This window comes from Ambystoma mexicanum, chromosome 6q (genome assembly GCF_040938575.1).
Source record: "Ambystoma mexicanum isolate Mex_15411 chromosome 6q, UKY_AmexF1_1, whole genome shotgun sequence".
NCBI lineage: Eukaryota > Metazoa > Chordata > Amphibia > Caudata > Ambystomatidae > Ambystoma > Ambystoma mexicanum.
Genome location: NC_090937.1, coordinates 429,453,448 through 429,478,281, shown reverse-complemented (window position 1 = coordinate 429,478,281; position 24,834 = coordinate 429,453,448). Strand labels below are relative to the sequence as shown.

The 24,834-nt window shown below is 52.7% G+C and overlaps 1 protein-coding gene and 1 long non-coding RNA gene across 6 annotated transcripts in view; one reads left to right on the top strand and one right to left on the bottom strand.

Moving 5' to 3' along the window:
* The window catches only part of LINGO2 (leucine rich repeat and Ig domain containing 2), a 5,916,036-nt gene that overhangs the window by 4,151,203 nt on the left and 1,739,999 nt on the right, over positions 1-24,834 (bottom strand). The window lies entirely within an intron of this gene.
* The window catches only part of LOC138515524 (uncharacterized), a 218,977-nt gene continuing 217,829 nt past the window's right edge, over positions 23,687-24,834 (top strand). Inside the window, exon 1 of the long non-coding RNA XR_011282048.1 lies at positions 23,687-23,742. This is a non-coding gene — a long non-coding RNA (uncharacterized lncRNA). The remainder of the gene's footprint in view (positions 23,743-24,834) is intronic.

Below are 24,834 nucleotides of genomic sequence, written 5' to 3'. Positions count from 1 at the left end.
GGATGTGTCGACCCGGGAGATTCCTAGTAGGTGGGGTGTATGTGGACCCAGGGGGGTGGACAGAGGGTCAGCCCGCTATGTGCGAGGGCCGGGCCAGCCTCTCACGATGAGTCTGGTCCTTCTTATTACATCTCATGCTGGCTTCAGAGCCTAGTCTTTCTTTGCCTTTGTTATTCTGAATGCAGAGCTGGACTCTGTACCTTTCTCGTTTAACATTTGCTGCAAAGCCTGACCTATTTGGTTCTCTCATATGTTACTAGGACAGCAGAGCATGGGTCCTCTGCCCTGTTACATTATTCAAAGAGCCCTTCTGGCCTTTCTTTGCCTCTCCCTTGTCTCACTGCTTGCTTGGTTAATACATAACTCCTTGCTTGAAGACTCAACATATTCTCCATAACACAGCAATGGCAGCGGCAGTCTGTCTTAACTTCTATTTGTTCTGTGTCTTGAATTGGCCTCTTATTTCCGCTTTTTTGTCTGCAGGGGAAAGGCATTTGCCAATCACTGCCATGATCGTTCTACCTGGCTATAAGAGGGCAACAGCTAGCCTATATTGGAAGAACATGGGCATACTATGCCAGAGGCTGGCAACTGCCTTCCTAATGCCTACACAAGAGACATAACTCTTGCTTTTGTTTCTAACAGTAATTCAGTGGATGAGGAAACGCGACAAAACACATATTTCTTATAAATGAAGGGGGTGATGTCACACTTGGTTAAGACATTTTGATCATGCCAGGAGCTAATTTCCAGCTGCAATTAAGCGATTACCTTTTAGACTTCTGGCTTTAAATAACGTTAGTATCACCTGGAAAGCACAGAGGTTGCTCAACAGGGTTCATGGAACACATGGGGTACTCTACTCGTGGGCATGGATGATTGTAGGACATTCTTGCCCTGATTTGGAGCCTGGCCCCAACAGCCATGATGGGGGAGGGGCCTATTAGTTTTGGTTGTGCATACCATTTGGGGGTGGACAGACATTGCCTCCTGCTTTAGCCCACTAACAGCTCTGTTTTGCAACTTTATCACACATACCTGTCAGGTGGCATGTAACTCAATGCTACTAATGTTAACAGCCTCAGAAGTCTGGAATCCTTTGCCACATCAACTAGGGTACAGGCTTGCCATCTGAGACTTACCCATGTCTGAGTCTGCATCTGTCGCCCTGTGTGGAAGACGCACACAGAAAGAGCAGGGCACAGTGCCCTTGTGGGTTTTTCACACTTCTTCCTCGGGATGGCACAATTCTCTCCGCAGAGAAAGTGGCACATGCTGGGCAACATTCTCCCACTTTGACAATGTCACCCAAAGAGCGAAATTGGCCATTTGAAATACCTCTGTCGACTTATTGTTGCACAATCCACACTGATGGGTTTAAGTCCCTGCTTAACGCGAGATGGCAATTAAGGGCATTTGCCAACGCACTCAAGAAGCACAGGACACCCTCTTACCAGCGACGCCATGCTCACTCATTCTGATCACGAATTGCCATTTATCTGGGGTCATGTTAAATGTATTTATTTATTTATTTATTACATGTGTAGCATCACGCAAAACCCCCAAGCATCAAGGCGCAAAGTAAACTGCATGGAGTGGACCATTTCCATTGGCCCACGTTGTTTACTTTTCCGCCACAAAATGGAAGATTTTATCGTAAAAGGCAGGTGAAATCACATTGCTTTTCCACTTTGGAAGAGTGTAAATACCTCGCGCAATTATCGATTGCTGGCGAAATTGACAATGGCTTGCTCTGGACTCCACCCGCTTATACCAGGTTTAATTTCCAAGCAGATCCCAGAGGAATCCCTTTCCTTATTTCCAGCAAGAGAATCCATGCTGGCAGTAAGGCTGCATTTGTCTGGTGGAGCGGGAAATACAGGGGGTCCTGGTGTGTCCACTTGGCTCCCGAACTCCACACAGAAAATGCACGAAAATCTGGCCAATTAGAAAAAGCAACAGTAGTAGTGTTTTCCACCACTTTTTCTGAACCAATTGACTTGGAAAATGCTGTATTTCATCGGAAGCTGAATGCATTCACTCTGCCAATTATCCCACCGGAAGATTAAGACAGGTGCTGAACACAGGTGTTACATATTCCTGTGCACAATCTGCATTTGGAACAATAACTAACTGAGCTACCTTACAAATGATATCTCCTCTGGGGCTTTACCGTCTTAACCCCTTAACTGCCATGGGTATTTCCCCCCAGTGCCAAGGCCTTTTTTGGTGATTTCGGTATGTTGCCATTCAATCCCTTGTAACTTCTTTGTTACATGAGATATCTCGGCCAAAGCTGGCCCCTTTTCCCCACATGTAGGCGATCATAACGCCACCCAGGAATCCTAGTTTGCTGTAGTGGGGGTGGGGGGGTGAGAGAAAATGACCAAAAAGGAGAACATTTGGGGTTTTTCAAAAAATGCCAATAAAATATTGTACAAAGAATCCTGTGGTGTTTTCCTTGTAAGAGCTAGGAACAAATGGTTTGCTGTTGTGATTTTGCCATTTTCCAGGTTTTCAAGAACAGATTGAGTGGAAACCAAAATAACATATTTGGATATGCTAATCAGCCGTTTTGTGAGAGGTAGGCGATGTTGGCGTTTTTTGTCGAATAGGACATGCGTGGATGGAATGGAAGAAAAGGGTAGGAAAGATGAATGGGAAGCCAGAAAGGCATACATTTCTGAAAAGTAGACTATATTTCAAGTTTAGGAAGGGGTGATTTGCGCAGGTCAGGCAACAACTATGTAGGGAAAGATTGCATAGTTTGGGGGGAAATCGGGAAAATGACAGAAAAAAACCACAATTTCCACACATTTCACTCTGGTCTCCCACCGAAACACGCAGCCAACAACACATGGCCTACCTTCCCGCGTTCCCACAGGTTTCCCGATGTAAACGATCCCTCACCATGTGTGGGTGCACCTACCTGGGTGCAAAGGGAAAAGCCTAAAACACTGGTAACCCCAAGTCTTTTCGCACAGTAGATTTTCAGGAATTTTGCTCATGTGGACAACCTACAGATTTGGGCCTAGGGTGTTGAAGCCACAAAGGAAAACAGGGAACCCCATGCATTTCCGAAAAGAAGACACCCGTGGGAATCCACAGAGGTCTGACTTGTGCAAACTTCCCCATAATTTATGACCCACAATCCATGACAAAATCTGAAATTTGGTGGAAAAAACACAATTTTCACTTTGTCTGGGATTGTGGGTAATACATTCTGGGGAGATTCGCGCAAGTCAGACCTCTGTGGATTCCCACGGGTGTCTTCTTTTTGGAAATGCATGGGGTACCCTGTTTTCCTTCGTGGCTTCGACACCCTAGGCCCAAATTGTAGGTTGTCTCCCCAAACCCTTTGGGGGTTACCAGTGGTTTAACCTTTTCCCTTTGCGCTCAGGTAGGTGCACCCACACATGTGAAGTAACGTTTACGTCAGGACACCTGTGGGAACGTGGGAAGGTAGGATATGTGGTGTTGGTGGCGTGTTTCGGTGGGTGGTAAGAGGGAAATGTCTGAAAATGTTAGTTTTTTTCACCAAATTTCAGACTTTGCCGGGGATTGTGGCCAATACATTCTGGGGCGTTTCACGCAAGTCAGACCTCTGTGGATTCCCACAGGTGTCCTCTTTTTGGAAATGCATGGGGTGCCATGTTTTCCTTGGTGGCTTCGACACCCTAGGCCCAAATCTGTATGCTGTCCACATGAGCAAAATCTGCTCTGGCGAAAGGCTTGAAGTTACCAGTGGTTTAGCCTTTTCCCTTTGCGCCCAGGTGGGGGCACCCACACATGTGAGTTACCGTTTACGTCGGGAAACCTGTGGGAGCGCAGGATTATAGGACATGTGGTGTTGGCGGCGTGTTTCAGTGGGTGGCCAGAGTGAAATGTCTGAAAATTTCCCTCTGCCCACCCACTGAAACACGCCGCCAACAACAGATGTCCTACCTTCCCGCGTTCCCACAGGTGTCCCAACGAAAACGGTACCTCACATGTGTGGTTCCACCTACCTCGGCGAAAAGGGAAAAGGCTAACCCAGTGATAACCCCAAGCCTTTCGGCAAAGCAGATTTTGCTTATGGGACAACCTAGAGATTTGGGCCTAGGGTGTCGAAGCCACCAAGGAAAACAGAGAACCCCATGCATTTCCGAAAAGAAGACACCCGTGGGCACCCCCCTTTCCACTAAAAACATTCATGGTGGTTTAGTGACCCCCACACCCACCCAAACCAAGTTATCATTTGTTTTGTTTTGTTTTTGTTTTGCCTCTTTCCTAGCGACAGATTGCGCTAGCAATCTGCCCCCAGGGAGGTCTACATGAGATGCCCCCCATCCATTTGGGGTGGGGGGGAGAGGGCCTCCCACCTTTCAACTAAAAACATCCATGGTGGTTCAGTGGCCCCCCACACTCACGCAAAACAAGTTATAATTTGTTTTATTTTTGTTTTTGCCCCTTTCCTAGGGGCAGATGGGCACATGTGTGTGGCCATCTGCCCCCGGGGGAGGGGCAAAACATACTGCCCCAGGCATGGGGGTGGCTCTGCCAATATTTGCAGTGGCCTCCTCCCACCCCAAATGGATGGGGGCATCTAATGTACCCCTTCCTAGCGGCAGAAATCAGCCCCCAGGGAAGGCTACATAAGGTGCCCCCATCCATTTAGGGAGGAAGGGCCACCCCTCCTTTCAAACACAAAAAATCTTGCTGGTCTAGTGGGCCGGCCCACTCCCACCCAAAACAAGTTATAATTTATATATTTTTGTTTTGCCCTTCCCTAGGGGTAGATGGTCACATGTGTGTGACCATCTGCCCCCGGGGGGGGTCAAAACATACTGCCCCAGGCTTGTGAGGGGTGGCTCTGCCAATATTTGCAGTGGCCTCCCCCCCACCCCAAATGGATGGGGGGCATCTCATGTACCCCTTCCTGGGGCAGAAATCTGCCCCCAGGGAGGGCTACATAAGGTGCCCCCATCCACTTAGGGTGGGGGGCGTGAGGGCCATCCCCCTTGCAAAAATCCCTGGTGGCTAGTGGTTCCACCCGCACCCACCCCACCCAAAATTACATTTAAAAACATCTATATATTTTTGTTTGTTTGCCCCCTTTCCCTGGGGGCAGATGATCACCCATCTGCCCCCAGGGTATTACCCTCATGCTTTGGGGGGCAGGAGGGGAGAGGGCAGCTTACATTGTAAGCAGCTTCCCCCACTTCAAAAACAGATCCCTGCATAACACACCAAACACATATTCTGGGGGGATAAATTATATTACATCCCCCCCACTTATAATTGTGGGGGGGATTTGTCCCCTCTGTCCCCCCCATGTCCTACGCCCATGACTAAACCAGCAGTGATATGAATGTTACACTGCACATCCTTTACCTCTTTAAGTCAGCGTTGGGCCAAGGGGAGGCTATAACCCCCAAAAGTGTCAGAACCAATTAGAAGGCAGCCAACACTTCAATAGCAATACAGCACCAAAAAAAGAAACGGTCAACCAATGTTCTATAGAATACGTTAGTCTTTAATTAAATCAAAAGTACAAATGCTTTTAAAAACACTAACAACACAACCCTGTAAATAATTAAACAACATTTAAAGAAATGTGAATGAAAGAGGCCCTCTGGGTATGAATACAGGCGTATGTCAGCAATTGTCTTTTTAGCAAAGTTCAATTTCAAAGACTTGCCTTTAAAAGGGAAAGAGCTGGGTATGAAACAGCTCTAGTGACCTTAAAACAAGGCTAGGGGGATAGAAGCAAACATTTTCTTTAGAGGCTCAGCAGGTTTGTGCCGGAAGTCTGGGTTCTTTCTGGAGCATCAATCTGCCCTATAGTCCATAATCTGGTTGACTGGGACCATCACATGGTGTGGCTCAGTAGCAGCTACAGCTCGAGGCTTTAAGATGTTAGAAAATGACAGGTGATTTCAAATCACCAGATCTCGAAGGGTGAGTTGTCTTGGGTGCAGAGAAAGCAGCAATGAACCTTTCGTGAATAGGCAAGCCTGACTGTGTTCAACGGGGTGATGCAATCCAGCAAATACAATGCCTTGGAGCACAGAGAAGCTGGGAGACAAGCAGTTGGTGTCAAGTCAGCAGGCTCGAAAGTCAAATTGGATTGAAGACTTAAAGAGGTTGATTCATGGAATTAATGTGCGCTGAAAATTCCCGCGCAAGCGTACGAAACCGTGCAAATCGCAGTGCAAGTGCGAAAATCGCAGTGAAACCCGCGCACGTCGATTCATGGAAGTCCGTGCGCGAGTAAAATCTGGGATGTGTGCTGAAAATCTGCGTGGCGCACGCCGGCAAACAGGTCATCTAACGGCGTGCGCTACGGCCACAGCGAAAGCGCACATAGCGCGGCGCACATAACAAAAGTAGGCGTAACACGGGGCGTGACACGCGGAATGGGGAACAACTCGTGAAAATGTGGGCGTCACGGGGGAAGTACAGGAGGCAAGTGCGCGGAACGCCCACACGCTTGCCTACAACACGTATTCATGGAATCGAATAGGGAAAATCAGCGTACGGGCAAAGACGCGCACAGGCCTAAACACGTCCACCACACGAAGGCAGGCGGTAGCGTCCCTGCGCATGTAAAAAATGTGCGTCAAAATGTGCACTAACAAAAAGCACGTACATACAGCTCTGATGAATGTCCCATACTGTGGCCCTCTACGACAAATAACGTGCAAAGGGGCACGTGACAAACACCGACACCCTCTAGTTCAAAAATAGCATGTGCGTGTATTTCGGGGGTGTGCAGGAAGTTTCACATGCGATTGGCCATGGGCGAGCGGGGTACGTGTAAATCTGGGGTTCGCATGAAGTTTCACACGCAATTGGCCTGGGTGCATGTAAATCTGGGGTTCATGGGAAGTTTCACACGCGATAGGCCCTGTGCGAGCGGGGTGCGTGTATTTCTGGGGTTTGTGTGAAGTTTCACAGGCGATTGGCCTGGGTACGTGTAAATCTGGGGTTCGCGGGAAGTCTCACACGCGATTTCAGCAGGGTACGTGTATTGCGGGGGTGCCGTGGGGTCCTACACGTCAATTGACAGTGTGGCTCCTCCCAGGTGTTTGCTCTACACCCTCCACGGCCCCTGCAGGCAGCCCACACCACATGGGCATGCCCCCCAGGCAAGCCACATGTCAGCTTGCACTACTGATCACCAACACATGACCCCCTCCACCCCCACCCCGCAGCAGTGAGGAGCACCTGCCAGCAGGCCCCCACTCATGTCCCCCAGCACCGCCACCCCCCAGAAGTGCAGGGCACCTGCCAGCAGGCCCCCACTCATGTCCCACTCATGTCCCCTTGCACCCCCACCCCAATCAGTGCACGGCACCTGCCAGCAGGCCCCCACTCATGTCTGCCAGCACCCACACCCCCCAGCACTGAGGGGCACCTGCCAGCACACCCCCACACATGTCCCCTTGCACTCCCACCCCCAGCACTGAGGAGCACCTGCCAGCAGGCCCCCACTCATGTCCCACTCATGTCCCCCAGCACCCCCACCCCCCAGCAGTGCAGGGCACCTGCCAGCAGGCCCCCACTCATGTCTCACTCATGTCCCCTTGCACCCCACCCCCGAGCAGTGCAGGGCACCTGCCAGCAGGCCCCCTCTCATGTCCCCTTGCACCCCCACCCCGCAGCACTGAGGGGCACCTGCCAGCAGGCCCCCACTCATGTCCCACTCATGTCCCCCAGCACCTCCACGCCCCAGCAGTGCTAGGCACCTGCCAGCAGACCCCACTCATGTCCCCCAGCACCCCCACCCCCCAGCACTGAGGGGAACCTACCAGCAGGCCCCCACTCATGTCCCCAGCACCCCCACCCCCCAGCAGTGCAGGGCACCTGCCAGCAGGCCCCCACTCATGTCCCCTTGCACCCCACCCCCTAGCACTGAGGGGCACCTGCCAGCAGGCCCCCACTCATGTCCCCCAGCACCTCCACCCCCCAGCAGTGAGGGGCACCTGCCAGCAGGCCCCCAATCATGTCCCCCAGCACCCCCACTCCCCAGCAGTGCAGGGCACCTGCCAGCAGGCCCCCACTCATGTCTCACTCATGTCCCCTTGCACCCCCACCCCCAGCAGTGCAGGGCACCTGCCAGCAGGCCCCACTCATGTCCCCCAGCACCCCCACCCCCCAGCAGTGCAGGGCACCTGCCAGCATGCCCCTACTCATGTCCCCCAGCACCCCCACCTCCCAGCAGTGCAGGGTACCTGCCAGCAGGCCCCAACTCATGTCCCCTTGCACCCCCACCCCCCAGCACTGAGGGGTACCTGCCAGCAGGCCCCCCACTCATGCCCCCAGCACCCTCCACCCCCAGCAGTGAGGGACACCTGCCAGCAGGCCCCCACTCATGTTCCCCAGCACCCCCACCCCCCAGCAGTGCAGGGCACCTGCCAGCAGGCCCCCACTCATGCCCCACTCATGTCCCCTTGTAACCCCAACCCCCAGCAGTGCAGGGCACCTGCCAGCAGGCCCCCACTCATGTCCCCCAGCACCCCCACCCCCCAGCAGTGCAGGGCACCTGCCAGCAGGCCCCCACTCATGTCCCACTCATGTCCCCAAGCACCCCCACCCCCCACCAGTGAGGGGCACCTGCCAGCATGCCCCCACTCATGTCCCCCAGCACCCACACCCCACAGCAGTGCAGGGCACCTGCCAGCAGGCCCCCACTCATGTCCCCCAGCACCCCCACCCCCCAGCAGTGAGGGACACCTGCCAGCAGGCCCCCACTCATGTTCCCCAGCACCCCCACCCCCCAGCAGTGCAGGGCACCTGCCAGCAGGCCCCCACTCATGCCCCACTCATGTCCCCTTGTAACCCCAACCCCCAGCAGTGCAGGGCACCTGCCAGCAGGCCCCCACTCATGTCCCCCAGCACCCCCACCCCCCAGCAGTGCAGGGCACCTGCCAGCAGGCCCCCACTCATGTCCCACTCATGTCCCCAAGCACCCCCACCCCCCACCAGTGAGGGGCACCTGCCAGCATGCCCCCACTCATGTCCCCCAGCACCCACACCCCACAGCAGTGCAGGGCACCTGCCAGCAGGCCCCCACTCATGTCCCACTCATGTCCCCAAGCACCCCCACCCCCCACCAGTGAGGGGCACCTGCCAGCATGCCCCCACTCATGTCCCCCAGCACCCACACCCCACAGCAGTGCAGGGCACCTGCCAGCAGGCCCCCACTCATGTCCCCCAGCGCCCTCACCCCTCAGCAGTGAAATGGCGATCTCATGACACAAAGCAAAGGTCAACTATGTACATCAACACACGTCCGCGACACGAAGGCAGGCGGTAGCGTCCCTGGCAATTAAAAAAATGTGCGCTAACAAAAAGCACGTATATACAGCTCTGATAAATATCCCACACTGTGGCCCTCTAGAACAAATGACGTGCAAAGGGGTACGCGACAAACACGGACACCCGCTGTGTCAAAAATAGCATGTGCGTGTATTTCGGGGGTGCGCGGGAAGTTTCACACGCGATTGGGCCTGGGCTCGCGGGAAGTTTTACACGCAATTGGGCCTGGGCGAGCGGGCTACATGTATTACTGGGGTGGGCGGGGAAGTACAGGAAGAAAGTGTGGAACGGCCACACGCTCACCTACAACTCGTATTAAGCGTGCGCCAAAAAAAGGCGTTCCAATCCGGAAAGACGTACGCCAGCAGGAAGCAGGCGTACGTCAACCCGCGCAGCATAAAAGTGAGCGCAAACAACAAACAAGCTCAGACGCCAGGATGAATATACCGTTCCTAGCAGCAGTGGCCGTGGGATACCGCAGGAGGAGGAGGAGGATAGTCAGGGCCAGAATATTTACACCCAGAACAAGCCTTTTTGGGATGCCTGATGACCAGGTGTATGGGAGGTACAGGTTTCCACCTCACATAATACTCGACCTGGTCAGTGAGTGGGAGGATGACCTCACATCACCCACCCTGTGCTCCCAAGCACTCAGCCCCCTGCAGAAGGTCCTCAATGTACTGCACTTCTTGGCCACTGGATCATTTCAATGGACAACTGCTATAGTGGGGGGGGTGTCACAGGCCACGCAGTCATGCTGCCTACACCAGGTGTTGGCCATAATGACTGCACGCCCATCAGTCCGCAGGCACATATACCTACCCAGAACACCTGCAGAAAGGCAGGCTGTCGTCCAAGATTTTTACGGGGTGGCACACTTCCCCAAAGTGCTAGGTGCCATTGATTGCACCCATGTGGCTCTACGGCCCCCCAGGGCATCAGAGCACATCTACAGAAACCGCAAACACTGGCATTCCATCAATGTCCAGGTAGTATGTGATGCCAAGGGAATCATCACCTCAGTATATGCCAACTATCCAGGGGCCACCCACGACAGTTTCATTTACAGAATGTCAACCCTAAACCGGGACCTAGAAGCTGGGCGGCATGGCGATATATGGCTGCTCGGTGAGTATAAATGCCACAACACATGCATGCATGTCAGATACTGAGCAATGTCACAACCCCACTAATGATACCCATCACCACCTCCCCAACGGACAGTGCCTACCTTCTGAGCACCCACATGATGACGCCAATTCGGAACCCCACCACGCCACGCGAGGTAAGATACAACACAGCCCATATTGCAACCCGGGGCATAGTGGAGCGCACATTCGGAGTGCTCAAGTCACGCTTTCGCTCCCTTGACCATTCTGGCGGGCAGCTGTTATACGCTCCCCCTGTAGTGTGCAGGATCATAGTGGCAGCATGTGTCCTGCACAACGTTACAACACGCCGGGGCCTGCCGGTGGACATGGTAGTGCCCCCACATCCCCAACCACAAGCACGGCCACTGCGCATGGGAGGGGAAAGGGCACGGGGTGAGGCAGCCCGTACACAGCTGGTGGATAATTACTTCACCTAAAATCACACCCCTGTGGGGTGCACACAGCCCTGGCACATGCCAGCTGACAATCAATGATGATGACATAAGGGACAGTCAACTGTCACAACCATACCAGCCTGAGATTGGTCACCTGGAAGTGTTACATTGTGTGCCCTACCTACACAAACACCACAAATGCTGTGTCATCAAAAGACACACTTCTATGCAGCAAAATTCATTACCCCCTTGCAAAATACAACATGACAACAGTGCCATGTCACCCAACCCCTCCCCAGCACTGCCACCCAACACACCATGGCATGTCATGCTATGTAAGAGCAAACAAAGCAATCCCCAAAACATCACACAAGTGTCAAAGTACAGTGTCCTCAATGGAAACTGCCCACACACAATATGCTCCCAGTAATGTAGAACTAACAACACACATGACCAAATACTTACCAACAATTCAATGCAGCTACACAACCTCAAACATAGCATAAACATGACAGTACTAAGTTAAAGTAGTGGTAGTCTTACAACCTGATCATGCCAGCACATGGGCCACTTCCAACTGTACAGTGCTGCTGCCACGCAAATGTCCAAGTGCACAGCTTACAACATGAACTCCATCTCCAGAATAGACTGCCTTGTGAAGACATGAGGAATTAACCAGCAAATTAGGCAAAAGACATGGATGCACAAGCACATATCAATACACCATGCAGTGTACAATTCAACAACAATATCCACTAGGAATGTATACACAGTATTGACTACAGACTGCCCACACAGCTCATGGGAGTCCTACGTCACCGTGTAAGTCAATGTCACTTGGGCACACCCTTTGCAAGCCCATGGAAACGGGAAACAGGAGGTGTCTCACGAACCCAAGCATCTAACCCAAACTCAGCACAAGCCTGCAACACACTGTAAAAAAAAAAAATAAAAACATTTTTTTTTAAAAGTGGCCATGTGGGGGTCGGAGGGGATGGCCACCCAGGAGGTCCGCGGACAGGGTGCGCACCAACACCCACCTGTGTGGATGTTGGGAAAAAAAAAACACCTCCATGGGCTCATGGCCTGCACGGCTATGCCAATGTGGAAGAACTGCTGCTGTCGCTATCATCACCCTCTGCTGCTGCCACAGGAGGTGGTGGTGCAATGGGAGGCAGCCCACGCAAAGCCCTGGTATGGTCCTCCATGGCAGCAAGCATGCGGATGTGGAAGGTCTCGTTTTGGAGGATTATAGTGCGGATATCCCCATGCAGCACCTGACGTGATGCACAGATCTCCTCCCGAGTTGCCTGCATCTCAGCTGAGAGCGAACGTGTGAGCCGCTCCAGCTGCTGTTCTGTCCTCAAGTTAGTGGAAGCCTCAAGGTCAACAAGAGTCTCCCTGAGGTGATGGAATTCTACCCTCAGGGCTTCCCTGTGGCCCTGGGACTCTATTGATGTCGATTGGCGTAGAGTCTCCAGTGCCGCCCATGTGTCCCTGTTGGACACCAACATGTCCTCCCTGCGTGATTGGCAAATGGAGTGTGTTGCCTGCTGTAGTAGCTCCATATGCCTGTCAGGGGGGACAACGGAAGTGGCCACCCTCTCCATTGCTTGAGCCATTATCTCAACTGATTCTGTTGGGTTGCCATACCGTAAATGGATTGTTCCCATGCGGTATTTCCTGGCGGTGTACGGCCACCACATCGGCGGGCACCACACCTGTTTGGGGCAAGGCGATCTGCGCCTTGCTGTGCCGGCACTGCCTGAGGCTGCAGGACTGCATTCCCCCTCTGATCTGCTGGCCCAGGAACAGGATCAGATGTTGTGGAGTTTGACCCTGCCTCCGTAACCACCAAAGGTAGACTTACCAACACTGACATCCCCACAGAGTGTTCTACCCCTGGTACAGGTGGGTTGGACAGAACAGAATCGCTGCCAAAAACACTTACCTGCGACGCCACATAGGTCTCATCATCCGAATCAACCCCTGAATAGAGGTCTTGGGAGGTGCACCCAGAGGCCCCCCTCGATAGAATGTTCTGCTGCAAGATTGGGTTCTCACCCACCACCACACCACGTCCCCCACTGGTGCCCGAGATCCTCCTGGGTCTGCACTATCTCCTCAACCTCAACAGCATCAAGTGCGTCATCCCCTGCAAAAACATGAAATACAAATAATGGAAACAGGCATTAGCACCATAGCACACAAAAAGGCCTGACAAGCTACAGAACCACTACATGATTTACATGATTTACACATGTCCCACATGACTATAACCCTCCCATGCATGCACTGTCACTGAGTTTGAAGGGGACCCAAAAGGCAGACACTGATGACACCTACATGGAAGAGCAACACATTTGCTGCATGCTGGGTAGCACTGCCATCACACATTCGCCTGTGAGTGGCATGTCCAATACACATACATGACACATGCCATCACACAGATGGCATGTACCATAGCCATGGTACATTCCACAAGTACATCCATATGTCAGTGAATAAATACTGTCAGCGATCCATGTGAGATGGACATGATGAGATGAAAAATGCTACATAGTATGACAAAATAGGCATGTGCCACACACTGCAACACATCCAATGTCCAAAAATACAGTGATTGCAGGCTGATGTATACATCAATGGTTTGTCATTTCAACATGACAGGAAACAACTATCATGTTCCACATTCAAACAGGCCCCAAAAATCATGTGATCAGGCCAATACTCAATTAGCCTGAATGGTCAAATCATTAATCTAACAAGGTAACACATGTGGTCCAATGTGGGGTTCATCAATGACAGAAGCATGTCACAAATGTGACAATAGGGCTGAGGAATGCATAGCCAAAGTGGGAGAATTGATACAATCAGCCTGAACGAACACTGAAAAATACAAACAATGTTGTTGCAAGATGCCACTTCAAGGGCAACTGCCGTAATGTTGAGCCAAATTACTAATGTGGGCAGAAGGGATACTGTCACACCCAACTCCCAGGCCACTGAAAGTTTTGGATGAAGCACATGGGTGACCCATACCACTCAGGCACACACACCCTCACCTGGCACTCAATCAGAACCCGTCACCCAAAGAACACACACATGCATGGGCACTCACCGGATAATGCTTCATAATCAGGTTGTCCTCCCACACCTAGGATATGTTCCTCTGTGACGAAGGCCCCAGCAACAGATTCATGTTCAGTGAGTTTGTTGTCCTCTAGTGGAGACCCACTGCCAGTCACCAGAGTAGCGGCATGATTTGAGGCCAGCTTCTTCTTTGCTCTGCGTTTCAGGTCATTCCACCGCTTGTAGCAATCATCAGCTGAGCACCTCACAAATCCAAGGGCACTTATGTGGTCGGCGATGGTCTGCCAGTGTGCCTTACGTTGACCAGGTGTGGTCTTGCACCCTGCAGTCACCAACATTTCGTGGCTATGTGCCGACACATAGTGCACAAGTGCATCAAGTTATGCGTCATTAAAGCAAGGCTTCCTTGATGTGCCGGAATGTGTAGCCGTCTGGGGTCTCAGCCTGTCGTGCCAGAGCACCCTTCTTCCTCTTCTTTAAAGGTGGAGCAGAGCCAGAGTGGCTTACACCGCTCTGGTCAGTAGGGGCAGAATCACCGGTGGATTGGGTAGTAGGAGTGTGGGAATGTACAATGACCATAGTTCTTGATGCAGGCATTGGTTGCTGGTTTATGTTGGCAGGGTGAACGTCAGTTTTGATGGACTGGGACTGACACTGTCCTGGCTGGGAGGGTCAGAGCTGGGGTGGATGGAGCTGCAGCTGCCCCTGCAGCCTCCCCACCCTGCATACATGGGGCAGCAGATGGCACAGCTGCCCCAGGTCCACGTGGATTGGTGACAACAACTTGCACCGCCACACGTGGCCTAGACTTGCTGACCTGGAAGTCAGCCAGGGAGTCATCCTGTGCCAGGTCAGGTGCCACAATGGGCTGGTCCAACAGCTTGGATGGTGTCAGCCACGTTTCCCTCAACCATGGGGGGGCATGGGTGCCCCTGATTGTTCCTCCACACATGGGGGCATAGGGGCACCCTGCAAATCCCGGCCACGTCCCCTACCGCGCCCACCACGCCCACATTTTGAGGGTCAGCCACCTTTGCCTCCTTTATCGCTTGGTCGCCGCCCAGCCATGGCACTGATGTTGTTGTGCGTATGGGAGTTGCAGTAAACTATTGTCCTGGGCAATTGGGGGTCAAAGGGGTAGGATACCAGATGGAATATGTACCCTAGTGCTCTTACAAGGCTGTCTGTGGCCCCTGGGGGAAGATGATGGGTCACGCAACACACAGGCAGCCCAAAATCAAAAATAAACGTGCACACAACCCCTCGTAGACCACGTTTGTGAATAAATGAACTCGTACTATGCTCTGGCACCCAGAAACACAAAAATAAGCGTACACGTAATACATGCAGCCTACAATGACCTCTGAAGGGGTACGCGACACACGGGGAAAGCACAGTTGCTAAGTATGTGCGGAAATCACTGTCTGCCTGGAAAAAGAACATGAAAAATACGCATGTGTGCACGTTGGCAACACCCCTGCCAAAAGAAGAATTGTACGCTGTCTAAGGAAACAGGACAAAAGGAGAAGTGAACTCTGTTTGATGAAACAGGCCCAACAAAAAATCAGAAAAGAGCTGTCAGAGGTAACAGGGAGTACGAACTAGAAACGCTGTGAAGTAATCGCGTGTGAACCGACAAGAAGTACAGATTTCACCCACTTGCTTTCCACGAAAAGCACGTAGATGGAAATGGCGTCCTACACGCAGCTTTTAAACCGGCCCACACATACACATCAGATATGTGTGTACGCGAGCGCTTTCCTCCAATTACACGCGATGACACTCGGCCGTGTAGTTTTTCCACGTGTGCTCTGCCATCACGTGCTATGAGGGAAACGCCCACGCGCATAATGTAACTTACGCGCCTATGCGCTAAGGGCCTTTGGTCCAATGGAATTGTGTGCGTGTGCTGACGCGCTTACGCGCTAAGGCCCTTTCTTCGAATTACACGCTGACGTGCAATTTTTTCACGTGCCAAATCACTCCGTATCAAGCTGGCCACGCCAAAACACACGGAAGACCATGCTCCTGTCCTGAAGGACATTTTCCTGCCCCCAAGAGCCCCGAGCACGCTCCCACCTGCCATCTGCTGCTGCCTGACTGCCTGCTGCCCTAGTGCCCTGCTATTTGCTGCCTGCACATCAGCCATCTGCAGGGGTGCAGTTGCTGTGTCCACCCCTGCTGGAACTGAAGACTCCCGACTGGGATACCATCGCTCCACAGCCCAGCCCCAGGACCCAGTTGCCCACCCACGCCTGCCTCTGGGGTTGCCATGTCGGGCACACCACCATCTGAGACCACTGGCAACCCCCTGCCAGAGAGGCCACCGAAGTTGGTGTGCTGGTGGAGCAAGTCCTGGGGCAGTATGATGACCTCTTCGGAAGTTTGCGCGCCGACAAGGAAGGACGGACCAGGATCTGGACGGACATCGTGACTGCCATCAACGCGGAGGGGGTGGCAGTTCGAAAATTCCAAGATGTCAAGAAGCGCTGGGAGGACTTCAGGTCCAGGACCCTCAACAAGGCCCGGCACCTCTTGAAGGCAGCTGATGCTAAGGGGTGCTGGGGCCACCTGTCGGAACATTAAATGAGGGTCCTGGAACGTATATCCCCAGTGCTCCATGTCCAGGTCCTTGACAGGCAGACCCGTCTGGAGTCGAGCGGTAAGTGTACATGCATACTGATTGTAAGCTGTGCGTGTGGTGGTGTGCCAGTAATGTGCAGGTTGCACATGTGGTTTTGTAGGGCCATGTATGGATGTGTATGTACAGGGCCGTGAGGCTAACACATGCGAGTCCTCTCATGTGTGAGACACATGGATGGTGCTAGGTGTGTGTAAGCTTGCATGTCAAATGCAGATTTGTGAGCACACATGCTTGAATGACTGTGTATGTAAGTTGGCATGGTTGTGGTGTCACACATGGATGTCGGTTCCAGCTGCATGTATCTTCACCGTGTACATGTGCATGTGTGTGTATTTCACAAGGGATGCAACATGGATGCTTGGGACACTGATATGTAGAAGACTGATTGCCAGATGTGACATGGATGCCGATCTCATCACTGCGACAGTTGGTGGAGGTTTACACATGCATGTAAGTGTGGTGGTGTGTGTGCATGTCTAGTGCACTCCCTGTGTTTCATGTGATGTCTGGCTCACCTTTGGCTGCTCATGCTGTTGTATGTGTATGGATGGTGCTGGCTGTTGCCATATGGCAGTGGAATTGGTCATGTGTGTGAGTTGACATGCCATGTGTGTTGGGGATTGTGATGCCATGTCTGAAGTTTCACACTGCCACTCATGTGGAACTGTCATGTGTGTATTAGTTCATTGTTCAGTGCCCTGATGCCTGTCTCCTATCTCTCCCTGTCTGCAGCATCAACTGATGAAGAGGGCGGAGAGGGTGCTGTGGAGCCCAGCGGCAGGGATCGCACCGCCAGCCGGAGACGCAAGGCCCGGCTCCCCTCCCAGGTTGCGATCTCGTCGGGGAGTGAGGAGTCCGGTGCCGTGTCCCAGGCCGCAGCTGCCGAGGGTAGGTCCAAGAGGTGGAGGTCGGAGTTGGACTCCTCGGCAGCAGAAGGGGCAGCTGAGACCCCACAGGGCCCGTCGGAGGAAGATGGCATGGAGTCATCCAGGTTGGTGGGGGTTTGGTGGAGGAGGAGGCCATGCAAGGGACAGAGACGGGGTCTGGAGATGGGGATTGCACTGGTGCTAGTGGTGCAGTGCAGGGGCAGGGACAGGAGGCAGCACAGGCCGCCGCGGAGGTGCCTGTGTGTAATCCTGTCCCCGATCCTGTCACTGCATCATCCCGCACCAGCAGGGATGCCTACGTCCAGACCCGTTCTCAGGGAGGGGATCGGCTTACACCAACTGGCCTTCATCTCCCTGCGGATGTGGCTATCCGGCACCGGGTTGAGCCTGTCCTGGGTGGGGTGGCATTGCTTCAACGTGCCATGCGAGCTAACCTGCAGTCTTTTCATGAGGAGACTGCACGTCTTCTCGCATGGCTCGTTGACCGTGTTGACCCACTGGGACAGCTCACCAGGGCCAGATTCCTCTGGTTTCTTGACCTTGTTCCGACCTCCTCCTCAACTGAACCCCCTATGCGCCAGTCGTCCTCCGTGCCATCTTCCCACCCATGTGTCACCTGGGTGCCCTGTGGAGCTGCCTCTGACCCTGCGGCCAGGCTGGTGGAGTACACACCCCTGCCACAGTCGGGAGTTGGACCTCCAGCAGGGGTGGCCACCTCAACAACTGCACCCCAGCCGGAGGAGGATGTGCAGGCTGCAAGGGCCAGGGCACAGGCAGAGGCACAGCAGCAGCAGCAACAAGATGAGAGCCATGATGGCTCAGGGCCTTCAACATCGGAGGGGCAGGCATCGGCCAGAGGGCAGGAGGACCCAGGACGGGAAATGTCTTCCGTTTGGCAGCGGTTGGGCCATGCTATAGATGCGGAGCGGCAGTGGGCGGAAGAGGCACGGCTCACGATGGTCAGGGCGGAGAACTCCATGCATAGGGCCCTGAGGCAGGCCGAGTGCCTCAAGGCCATTCGCAGGGACCTGGAGGTCCAGATGTCATCATCCCTGCAAACCCTCAGGGCCATGGAAGAGGACCGCCTCCAGGACATCGAGCAGGAGTTTGATGATGCCCTGGCCCGGGAAATCAGAAAGTGAGCCGTTGGACTAGCCCGCTGTCATTGTAAATAGTTATATAGTGTTAGTTTTCCTTTTGTTTTTCTTTTCATTTGGGGCACTTGGACTATGCCCCACCTTTTTGTATATAGCTGTTCATTATGTAGGGTTTTTGTAGGTTTCCTTTCAATGGTTGGGCTCATGGACCCTGGATTTGTACTTGGTATATAGTTCCACAATGGATTTCACTTCATAGGGTTTTTGTAGGTTTCCTTTCAATGGTTTGGCTCATGGACCCTGGATTTGTAATTTGTATATAGTTCCACAATGGATTTCACTTCATTTGCCTTTTTTTTTAACCATGGATCAATGGATTTTTCTTTTTTTCACTTTGGATTTGATTTGACGGACAGAGTCTTTGGACCGATTTGCTTTTGGATTGATTTTTGATATTGGTTTTACACATCTTCTTTTTCATATTTTGGACATGCAGCTTTTTATTGATTATTTTTATTATTGTGTGATTTAATTTAATTCCCTTGCTTTTGTGTCTAATACATTTTTATTTGATACTTCATTGTGTGGTATGCTTCCCTTGGTTTCCTGCATGTCACGATGCATATTTTCTCATTCACTTGCACCCATTGTGTGTGTGTGATGGACATGTATTGATGTGCATACTTGCCATTTGGGATGTTTCATGTGATGGGGATTTCAATGTGGGGTGTATGTAATACTTGGTTATGTGTTTCGACTGGGGTGGAGTGGGGTGGGATTTGGGTGGCCATTAGGCCCATGATTTTGGATCGTGATGACATGTTGTGGGGGACATGAGTGGGGGCCTGCTGGCAGGTATCCCACACTGCTGGGGGGTGGGGTGCAAGGGGACATGAGTGGGGGCCTGCTGACAGGTGCCCCACACTGCTGGGGGGTGGGGGTGCAAGGGCACATGAGTGGGAAATGAGTGGGGGCCTGCTTTCAGGTGCCCCACACTGCTGGGGGGTGGGGGTGCAAGGGGACATGAGTGGGACATGAGTGGGGGCTTGCTGGCAGGTGTCCCGCACTGCTGGGGGGTGGGGGTCCAAAGGGACATGAGTGGGACATGAGTGGGGGCCTGCTGACAGGTGCCCCGCACTGCTGGGGGGTGGGGGAGCGTGGGGACATGAGTGGGACATAAGTGAGGGCCTGCTGGCAGGTGCCCCGCACTGCTGGGGGGTGGGGGTGCAAGGGGACATGAGTGGGACATGAGTGGGGGCCTGCTGGCAGGTGCCCCTGACTACTGGGTGGTGCGGGTGCTGGGGGACATATGTGGGGGCCTGCTGGCAGGTGCCCCTGACTGCTAGGGGTGGGGGTGCAGGGGGACATGAGTGGGACATGTGTGGGGGCCTGCTGGCAGGTGCCCCTGACTTCTGGGGGGCGGTGTTGCTGGGGGACATGTGTGGGGGCCTGCTGGCAGGTGCCCCTGACTGCTGGGGGTGGGGGTGCTTAGGGACATGTGTGGGGGCCTGCTGGCAGGTGCACTGCACTGCTGGGGGGCGGGGGTGCAGGGGGACATATGTGGGACATGTGTGGGGGCCTGCTGGCAGGTGCCCCTGACTGCTGGGGGGTGGGGGTGCTGGGGGACATGTGTGGGGGCCTGCTGGCAGGTGCCCTGCACTGCTAGGGGGTGGGAGTGCAGGGGGAAATGTGTGGGGGCCTGCTGGCAGGTGCCCCTGACTGCTGGGGGGTGGGGGTCCTGGGGGACATGTGTGGGGGCCTGCTGGCAGGTGCCCCTTACTGCTGGGGGGTGGGGGTGCTGGGGGACATGTGTGGGGGCCTGCTGGCAGGTGCCCCTGACTTCTGGGGGGTGGGGGTCCTGGGGGACATGTGTGGGGGCCTGCTGGCAGGTGCCCCTTACTGCTGGGGGGTGGGGGTGCTGGGGGACATGTGTGGGGGCCTGCTGGCAGGTGCCCCTGACTTCTGGGGGTGCAGGGGGACATGTGTGGGACATGAGGGGGGGCCTGCTGGCAGGTGCCCTGTACTGCTGGGGGTGCTGGGGGACATGAGTTGGTGATCATATTGCAACGTGACATGTGGCTTGGCTGGGGGGCATGCCCATGGTGGATGGGCTGCCTGCGGAATATGACCAGGGGTGCAGGGTAGTCCCATGTGGTGTGGGCTGCCTGCAGGGGCCATGGAGGGTGTAGAGGGGACACCTGGGAGGACCCACACTGCCAATTCACGTGTAGGACTCCCTGCGCACCCCCGAAATACACATACCCAGGCCAATCGCGTGTGAAACTTCCCCCGCACCCCTGAAATACATGTACCCAGGCCAATCGCGTGTGAAACTTCCCGCGCACCCCCGAAATACACGTACGAATCCCAAAATCGCATGTGAAACTTCCCACGCACCCCTGAAATACATGTACCCAGGCCAATTGTGTGTGAAACTTCCCACGCACCCCTGAAATACACGTACCCAGGCCAATCGCGTGTGAAACTTCCCACGCACCCCTGAAATACACGTACCCAGGCCAATCGTGTGTGAAACATCCCGCGCACCCCTGAAATATACGTACCTAGGCCAATCGCGTGTGAAACTTCCCACGCACCCCTGAAATACACATACCCAGGCCAATCGCATGTGAAACTTCCCACGCACCCCTGAAATACACCTACCCAGGCCAATCGCGTGTGAAACTTCCCGCGCACCCCTAATATACACATACCCAAGCCAACCACGTGTGAAACTTCCCGCGCACCCCTGAAATACACGTACCCAGGCCAATCGCGTGTGAAACTTCGTGCGCATGCCGGTAATACACATACCCCACTCGCACAGGCCCTTTCGCGTGTGAAAGTTCCTGTGAACCCCGTAATACACATACCCTGCTGAAATTGCATGTGAAACTTCCCATGAACCCCAGTAATACACGTACCCCACTCGCACAGGCCCTTTTGCGTGTGAAACTTCACGCGCACCTCAGTAATACACATTCCCCGCTTGGCGTTTGCTGTTTGGCAGCCCTGTAAACTGGTCCAGGGTTAGCGCAGCCCTTTGCACTGAATTGGAAATTTTGATGGCTTTTCCTTGTGCAAGGGCGTTCTTGGGGGCGTAACTGGCGCTGCTGCAGGGTCGCTGCGCCACTCAGCGCCACGGCTGGTTTTGGAGGCTAAAATCCATGAATACGCTGTGCGCGGAAATCGATTTTAGCGCACGCGGCTAGTGCAGACATTCGCACGCGCACACTGTGCGCCAGCCGCGTGCGCCACTTTTGTGCGAAATTCTATGAATTACCCTGAAAGTCTCTAATTTACCTCAAGGGGGACTTGAAACAACTCAAAGAGTTTCAAAGACACTTGAGAAGTGAACAACAGGCAGATTTCCTTTAATCCTTGGGTGCTACCCCGCTACAGGGTATCAGACGAAAAGGTAAGGCTGTTTGTTTTTCCCTGCTAACCTAAGGCTGTTTGTTTTTCCCTGCTAACCTTCCTGGCTAAAAAAAGAGCAGCAAACACAGACTGCAGCACCTGCCTTACCCCGAAGGAAAAGAAACCCATGAAAAGAACTGTTTGCGTCACCACATACAGCCTGATAAGTAATCTAACCAAATCTGCCATCAACAAACACTGGCACCTTATCAAAAACGAAGGGACTTTGTCCAAAAAATCTCTTTTCACCTTTAAGAAGAACATAAACCTTTCAGATACTTTGGTCCACACGTTCATCGAGCCTGAAAGAGAGACATCGACAGTATAGAATTTACCACCAGTGGTCGGCCACTTCAGCTGTGGCCATTGCATGGCCTGTAAATTCACCAAATTCAGCAAAACTTTCGACCACAAAGACTTCCATTGGACCATACAGAACCACACAAACTGTGAAAGCAAATATGTCATTTATGCCATTAAATGCCCATGAGACCTACTCTATATTGGCAAAACTGTGAAAGCAAATATGTCATTTATGCCATTAAATGCCCATGAGACCTACTCTATATTGGCAAGACGATCAGGCCAATCAAACAACGCATTAGTGAACATAGGTCATGCATAAAAAATGCTGTGGCAGACAAACCACTCGTAGACCATTTCACCAAAAAAGGACATACTAATGAAAAACTCACCTGGATGATCATACAAAAACTGAACCCTCAAAAACGGTGGGGTGACATAAACTTAGCCCTCACTCGCTTGGAACAGAAATGGGTCCATAGATTGGACACCATGAAGAAAGGCATTAATATCACGGTGGAATGGAAACACTTCTGGTCCTAACTGTCCCCTTCTAGTCCTATAATCCATGTACCAGCTCAGGTTCCTTCCATCACATGTCTACTTTATTAGTACACAGTGCCCATGTATGTATACCATTGTGCCATGCGGGCTCTAATGTACTCAACCGTTTGGCACCCTATGTACAAAAACCTGGCGCCCAGTGTATTTGTATTGCCTCATTTATACAACTACACGCTGTACAACCTGTGTCTGTTTTAATGTAGGCAGCACCATTTTGGCTACTGTGCTCCATTTTTCACACAACACTTAGTCACCCAGGTCTCAATGCCTTACCATGTGTCTAAAACATTACTATAAGCATTGTATTTAAATCCTTTGGAACACGTGTACATCTTACAACCGTGTATTAATACATGTACTTTACTATAGCTGTGTATTGTTAAGCACGCACCACTGTACATCAGCATATCATCTTGGCCAATGCATTCTATGTTACGCACAGTAACCTAGCTCTCCAGAGTACTGTATTTATATTCCTGTGAACACGTGCACACTTCTTCCTTACCTCCGTGCATCAATATATGCACTGTAGTCCAGCGGTGTATTGTCAGGCACGCACCACTGTGGACTAGCAGATCACACATCTCACTTGCCATGACTGTCCCCAGGTGCTGGCCTGCACACCAGCACCATGAGACTACAATTCCCATCATAAGTGTCACGCCAGGTTTCACTTTCTCTTTGGGGTGATGACACTCCCATTTGCTAATTGGCCCCCGTTTCCCTTTCTCCTTGGGGCGATGACGCTCCCTTTTTCTAATTGGCCCAAGTGTCATCCTGTGTTTGGACTCCCCGGCCAAGGGGCGGAGCTTATACCGCTTCTTGTAGTTTCACTTTCACCCGAGTCCAGCACAATGATCAATTGAGACGCTCTGGCGAATATTTACAGTAAGTGTGTCCACCGCACGCATTTCACTCATTGTAGCAATACTGATAGAAACCACGTTCCTGCATCTATGCATGACAAGGCACCCCCTTGAACCACACGTGCACTGTCACAACCTCGCAACAGCTGGCCATTTTATGCACGCCACCCAGCCTCCACGCACACTCCTGCAGCTATGGTATTCTGCACCATAATCACTATGTAGCCATGTTGTAGGCGCCATTCTCTACAACACTGTAACTTTACACTATAGACCACAACGCACACTTAATATGATGCACGACCAACATGCGTAGCCTCACGGAGGCTCCAGTCTTCGCAGCAGCCGGCCACAGTAGGCACTCCACCCAGCCTCAACTCGGACAGGGCACCACTTGCGCTCCTGCACCTAATGGTAATTTCCTGCATCAGCATTCTGATGCAACCATGTGGTAGGTTTTCTTGCCACTCCTGACAGGTCACAGTAGACACAACTCGCCTCCCCCACACTCACCTCTGCCCCACCTTAACCTTACAGGATGCGACTCAGACCTTGTCCCTTCCTTCTAGCTTTGCCATCGGCACGCACCATTCTCTGTCCCCCCTGCACCCTGGACACACGATTTCCAGCGCAGGCAATATGGACCCACATCCATAGCAACAGTGTACTTAAGACACCGCGCCTACCAGTCTCCACGCACAGATGCTGTCGGAGACGACCAGAAGCTCTACCGCCATATTGTCTTTCTTTTGACGGTAAGCCTCTGCCCAATGGTGCATTTCCAAGTGCACTCATTGACACCAATCAGTCACTAATAAGTACCTATAAGTTGTAAATAATTTTGGAGATCCCACACCTCCCTAATCATCTGTCAACATTCAATTCAACAAATATCCCCACGGACAGTGTTCAAACTTCACCCCCATCCTGAAGAAGGCCACGCCAGCCACTAACGTCTAGTCTACGTTATATGTCGGTGAAACACTACAGTGTCGATTAATGACACAACTCCATTGCACATTTACCTGTTCACACTTGTTGTTGTGTTTTATATGACAATACCAACGGACTAACAGTGGTCCTGGGCAGCATTCACTCTTGTTTTGTTAACCAA